Source organism: Cajanus cajan, chromosome 5, assembly GCF_000230855.2.
Source record: "Cajanus cajan strain Asha chromosome 5, NIPB_CcT2T_4, whole genome shotgun sequence".
Lineage (NCBI taxonomy): Eukaryota > Viridiplantae > Streptophyta > Magnoliopsida > Fabales > Fabaceae > Cajanus > Cajanus cajan.
In genome coordinates, this window is record NC_138521.1 from 55872607 (window position 1) to 55879764 (window position 7158).

Below are 7158 nucleotides of genomic sequence, written 5' to 3' on the forward strand. Positions count from 1 at the left end.
GATAGCTTTTGACATGCGAGGAGAGCAACTAGTTAACCTCAAGATGCATCATTATAGAACCACCACTTTTTAAGTAAGCAAAAAATGAAATTTCTCGTGTGATTGTGATCAACTTTTAACTTTGAATGATATATCCCACTTTATCACATATAATGATAATTTATTATTATTATTATTATTATTATTATTATTATTATTATTATTATTACACTCGTAAAACAATAGAACATTATTAATTAGATTAAAAAATTATTTAATTTTTTAAATAGTCTTTAAAATTGAAAATGTTCATCAAATTCGTCTATTTATCAACCCAATCAACTAACAATGTTAGTCAAGCTGATTTGGTAAATTAATTAATTTATCACTATTCACATTTTGGTTCAACGCATTTAGCAGTTCTGTTCAGTGAAAAAAATATATATTGAAAAAATGATTAATCTAATAGGGAAGCCTCTTAATTTTTTTAAAAATTAAATTAAACTAAAAAAATAATAAAGTAGGTAGTTATTGATAGAGTGTGGGAGAGTTTTTAATTCTTTACAATTTTTTTAAAATAAAAATAAAATAAGAGAAAAAATATAATAAAATGAGTAATTATTGAAAGATTGTGAGGAAATTATTAATTATGTGAAAAAAGACATAAAAAAACTCTTAACTTTCTAACTTTTCTAAATCAATTTGTTAGGCATACTCGAAAACAACATGAGTCGAAGTAGTACATGAGGTTCTTCGGAAAACATGAAGTTGTCATCTATGGGTGCTATGGGTGACAAATGTTCAAGGTCGAAAAGAATCATTTTCGAGTTGAACAATAATATACTCGAAAATTAGGGAAGTTATTTGGAGTTCCCGTGAGTGCACTAAAGCAGTTATCAAGGTCCACATCGAGAGAAATAGAACACGTGGAGAGACGGTTGAGAAGTTACAATTTAAAACCACGTATTGAGCATAGTGGAGAACGGTTATCACATAATGGCCTACACGCACAAAATTAACCGTTCTTGGTTGGCTCTATAAATTCAAGAGGTAGTCATCTTCACGGAGGTCGGAAAACTCATACTAAGACTATACTCTGAAGCACTCTCTGCCTGCGCATATGGATTTCGTGCATGAAATTATTTTTGGGTATGATTTCTTCTCGGCCACATTTCTTTTCTCTTTTTAGGAGTAGTTTTAGCATAGTTCTCTTAGTTATTCCTGTTAATCACGTAGTTATATCATTTTGATATTGTAACTCTAGAACATTATGCAAGTTGAACCATGATTTGTATTGCAAGTATCTCAATTATTCATTCTATTCATCTTAGCATTTATGCATATGAAAATTATTGCTTGTTAATTATTGAAGAATCTTTAGAAACAAGTAATTACTAAATCTTCCTATTACTCCTCTTCTCGTTTTATAAGACTATAAAACTCAGAAACATCACATATCTAAATTGAAACGTTTTTCGTGCTAGTCCAAGTAAAAAGAATCCATAAAACAAATTCCACCGTAAACAAATTGGCACGCCCAGTGGGACTCGTTGAAATCATAAACATAATTGGACTAGTTTTAGGTATGCATGTTGCATGAGACTTAGGAGTGGAAGGACCATATCTACATCTAATAATCAGAGAGAAACAAACACGAACAATAATAATCACGTAGATGTAGAACAAGCAAACCCCAACCCCGATAATGTGACTAATGTGACTAGGGGGGCAGCATCTGCCCTTGTGTTGCTCGAAAATACAGCTAGGCAAACAAATGTTACTCAGGAACTAGCAAATGTCACTAAGGAATACCCCTGGGGTATGCCACAGAATTGGCGAAATACCCAACCAGTGCATGTAGAAATGCCAGTGCCTTTCTTAGGACCAAACCCACAAGTGCACGTAACCCCACAGGGTTATAATCCTGGACCAAATGGTTTAGGTTTTGTCGTGCAAGACCCATACCAACATGTAGGGACAAGTCAGGAAGGTTCCCTGATTCGACAGGGTAGCTATGTACATACTGGTATTAGTAACCAAGCCATGATGGCTCTTCGACAACAGATGGACCATAGTAATCATGACATGGTCAACCTGTTGTCAACCCAAATGCATAACATAATGACTCCTTTGTATGAGTTAATAAACAAAATAGGGGATAAATTGGGTGACGGGCCACCCTCGAGAGCCATGAGTGCAAATTTGAATGAGATGGAAAATCTTGGCGGGAATGGAAATTTTCATCAGAATGTAGTTCGACCTAATAGAAATCCTAATGATAACTTAGATCAAATGGTAGAAAGGATATTAAACAGACATGGATTTAATGTAGGTCAAAATGAACGTCCTTATTTTGTGTCCGCCTTCCCAGATCATGTAACTCAAGTAGAATTTCCTAGAGGAACAAAAGTCCAAAGTTTTCGAAATTCGCGGGAGAATTAACTGAATCTACAGTCGAACATATAGCTAGGTACGTAGTCGAATGTGGGGATTTAGCGAATAATGAATATTTAAAGATGAAATATTTTCCGAGTTCACTGACTAAACATGCTTTTACTTGGTTCACAACCTTGCCCCCTAATTCGATACACACCTGGGTTCAATTAGAAGGTAGTTTTCATGAACATATTTTCAGGGAGGAAACAAAAGTTAGTATAGTCGATCTAATGAACATTAAAAGACAAAGTCATGAAACTTTAGATGACTATTTAAATAGGTTTAGGCAATTAAAATCTCGATGTTACACCAATATACCTGAACATGAATTAGTTAGGATTGCAGCAACAGGGTTAGATTTTTTGATACGAAAAAAGTTAGTAAATGAACAGTTGAGAGATATGGCTCAGTTAGCTGAAAAGGTTAGAAGGATCGAACAAATCAAGATAGAAAAAGAAGGATTGAGAAAATTCGATAAGTTTGTTTGAAAGGAAAAGGTAACCTATCTAGAAAATTCCGAGATAACTGACGATGTTAATTATGAGATTTCGAGTGAAGATTTTGAGGTCAACTTAGCAGAATTGCGTCCTGGTCCTACGTATCAGTGGCAAATGTTAAAACCAGGAGATAATATAGAAGGAAATTCAACCAAGAGATACAGTTTCGACGTCACTAAGGCTGATAAGATATTTGATATCTTATTAAAAGATAAACAAATTGTGCTCCCAGAAAACCATAAAATTCCTCCATTTGAACAAAGAAAAGGGAAGAAATTTTGCAAATATCATAATATGTATGGACATTGGACTAATAATTGTGTGCGTTTCAGGGATTTGATCGAGAGGGCGATTACTGATGGTTGCCTTGCTTTCGAAGAGAAAGAGACGAAAGTGGACGTTGATCCATTCGCTGCCCATACTGGCTATGTGGAACCAGTTTCGATGCCAATCAACATGGTTGATGTTAATGTCGAGGACGATGAGAACATCGAGCCCATTTCAGAAGAGAAAATTGAAGAATTGATGGACGACTTTGCCAAAGAGGAGGAACCTATCTACCCGAAAGAAGGGGATAGTTTGGTTGAGTTTCTGTCGAAGAAGAAAGAGGCTGATAAGGAGGTTATGTTGTGTCCTCGATGCAATGCCGTCTTCGATAGAGCTGCAGCTAAAGCTTTTGAGGAGTCGAAAATGATGAAGAGCTACAAAGCCGAAAAGCTTCATGAGAAGGCTAGGCTTAATGATGGGTTGAATGCTGGATTGACCATGAGGCAGGTTCACATGCCTCAATATAATGCTCTAGTAGGAAAGATGGAAATGTATAACTCGTTGAGATTCGGCAATACTTTTGTGCCGAACGCGAACATGCCTGTTGGAAAATGGACTGCTCCGCCAAGGCCAATGATGTGTGGCATGGGTCGAGGAAAATAGGTAATGAGTTACACTGCACATCCAATGCAAGGAACTCCTGGGAAAGTTTCAAATTTGGCTACAGGGCCCGGTAGAGTCTCGACTAGAGGTTATGGGCGTGGCTTTCGACAGCCTTTCAACAATCTAACCAAAACTCAGTGGAGGAGACAGCAAAGGATGCGTAAGGCTACCTTTGAAGGTGTTAGAGGAAATCGTTTCTCGATTCCTGTACCTCAGAAAGGGGAATCATCTCGAAAGTTCCTTGAAGACGATGAATAACAGATTGTTTCGAGAGTGGTTTTGAGGAATCCTTAGAAGATATTTGTGGGATAGTCTTCATTCTGCCTTCCCAGTATGCCGGGGCCATGGAGGCTGTAACTGAACAAGAGGATATTCATCGAGAAGACTTCTTCGATGACCCCAACTATGAATCGAAGATTGTATGGGTCAATCAAATCTCGAGGGTTATCCCCAAATTCAACTCTGCCGTGTTCGACTCTCCTACTGAGGAAATGAAAGGACACCTTAAACCTTTGCTACTGACCTTGATGATTGAAGGTCACGAAGTGAATAAAGTGTTGGTTGATGGAGGTGCAGCTGTGAATATCTTGCCCAAAACAATGCTGAAGAGGTTTGGGAAATTCTTGGCTAATTTGAAGCCTCACAATATAATGATCTCAGACTACGTAGGAAAATCTTCACACCCTGAAGGTATGATTCTACTTGATGTGCAGATTGGAAGTGTAAAAAGGACTACTATGTTTATAGTGACGCCCTCCAAGGCGAATTTTAATGTCCTGCTAGGTCGAGAGTGGATCCATGGGGTAGGAGCCATCCCTTCCACGGTGCATCAAAAGATCTTCTTCTGGAATGATGACGAAGGGTTGGAAGTTCTCGAGGCTGACCAGAAAACGTATGAGGTTGGTATGTATTTTGTTGATCAACAATTGACAGCATTTGCAAAGACCAAACCTTTCGATGCATATAATTCTAGAGTGATGGATGAGGAAGAAGGAGTGAAGAAAACTTTCTGTTGGGATGTGAAGAAAGGTTTTGTAATTCGAGTCGAAAAGGATTCGGCTCCAATCGAGGAATGAAGGATGGAGATCCTTATTCGAGCTTCTTAGCTCGAATATCGGCCTACATGGCCGATCGAACGACCAACATAGCCGAAGAAAGATAAGGCGGGGAGGTACATACCAGTGAAGTCAAGGATGACGAAAATTGCACGGCCTCTTCAGCCGAAGAAAAACAAAAACAAAAGAAGGAAGATATGGACTTCGAAGTCGAAAAGAAGGAAGAAAAAGAAAAAATAGAGAAAAAACAAAGGGACCAGGTTGTCTCGAAACAAATAGAAGAAAAAGTAGAAACTGATATGGACCAGGAGGTCAAAAACTTTAAAGAAGGAAAAGAGCATGAGCTGGAACCCAAGTTAGACTGTATTTTCGATGATTCACCGTTGGGATTCAAAAGAAAAACCAAAGAAGAACATAAATTAGAATCTCAAGATCCACTCAAAGAGGTTAACTTGGGAACTGGGGAGAACAGAAAAGTGACTTACATTAGCAAACTCTTGCAGAAAGACTTAAAGGAGGAATTAATTCGAGTATTGCATGATTATAAAGATTGCTTTGCATGGGATTATGATGAAATGCCGGGATTAGATCGAGAATTGGTGGAACATAGGTTACCCATGATTCCCGGAAAGAAACCTATTAAGCAAAATCCTCGAAGGTTCGCTCCTAAAGTAATTGAAAAGATCAAGGAAGAAATTGAAAGATTATTGAAAGCAAAATTCATAAGAACTTCAAGATATCCTAAGTGGATCTGGAATATAGTGCCAGTTATAAAGAAGAATGGGAAGCTCAGGGTATGCATTGAATTTCGAGATTTCAACATGGCAACACCCAAAGATGAGTATCCTATGCCCATCGCTGAAACCATGATAGATGCTGCTGCAGGTAATGAAATTATGAGTTTACTCGATGGTTATTCGGGATATAACCAAATTTATATTGCAGCTAATGATGTGTCGAAAACTGCTTTTCGATGTCCAGGTGCTTTAGGCGTCTACGAATGGGTGATGATGCCATTTGGATTAAAAAACGCAGGTGCCACTTATCAGAGGGCAATGAATTTAATATTCCATGATTTGATTGGTAAGTTTGTACAAGTATATATTGATGATATAATTGTTGGGTCAAAACAAAAGGAGGATCACCTAAGCCATTTAAAATTATCTTTCGAGAGAATGAGAAAACATGGTTTAAAAATGAATCCACTAAAATGTGCTTTTGGTGTTACAGCGGGAGAATTTCTGGGATTTTTCATACACCAGAAAGGGATCGAAGTGAATCGAAACAAGACCAAAGCTATCATGGAGACTAAACCTCCATCGAACAAGAAAGAACTTCAATCTCTCCTAGGTAAAATAAACTTTCTGAGAAGATTTATATCGAACTTGTCTGGTAAAACTAAAGTGTTTTCTCCTCTTTTACGTTTAAAAAGGGAGCAAGAATTTCGATGGAATGAAGAGCACCAAAAAGCGTTCGAAGAAATCAAAGTTTATTTGGCTCATCCTCCAGTACTTGCACCACTCTCTAAAGGGAAGCAACTGAAGTTGTACATTTCAGCTAGCGATTCGACTATTGCGGGCATGTTGGCGCAAGATGATGATAATGGCATCGAAAGAGTCATTTATTATTTAAGTCGAATGTTAGTAGGAGCAGAAATTAGATATACTCCTTTAGAGAAATTATGTTTTAGTCTTTATGTTGCTTGTACAAAGTTGAAGTACTATATTAGGCCTCGTGATGTTGTAATATTTTGTCGAAGTAATGTGATTAATTATATGTTATGTAAACCTGTGTTACATTCTCGAGTCGGCAAATGGGCACTTGCGTTAACTGAATATTCTTTAATTTTCGAGCCGTTAAAATCAACTAAGGGGCAAGTAATTGCAGACTTTCTTGCAGATCACTCGAAAGAAACTGAGGAAATTAATTATTTAACCACCAAGCCTTGGGAATTATTTTTCGATGGCTCGAAATATGAATTAGGCATTGGGATAGGGTTATTAATTATTTCACCTGAAGGGATTCCTACTAAGTTATCATTCGAAACAGATAGAGGATACTCGAATAATGAAACCGAATATCAAGCAATCATTACTGGACTCGAGATCCTTAAAGAGTTGGGTGCTAAGAATGTAATAATTCGAGGTGATTCACAACTTATTATTAAACAACTAACTGAGGAATATAAATGTTTGAATGAAAAACTAGTCGAACTCAAATCTCGAGCTATACAACTGTTAAACGCATTTGACGAGGTTGAG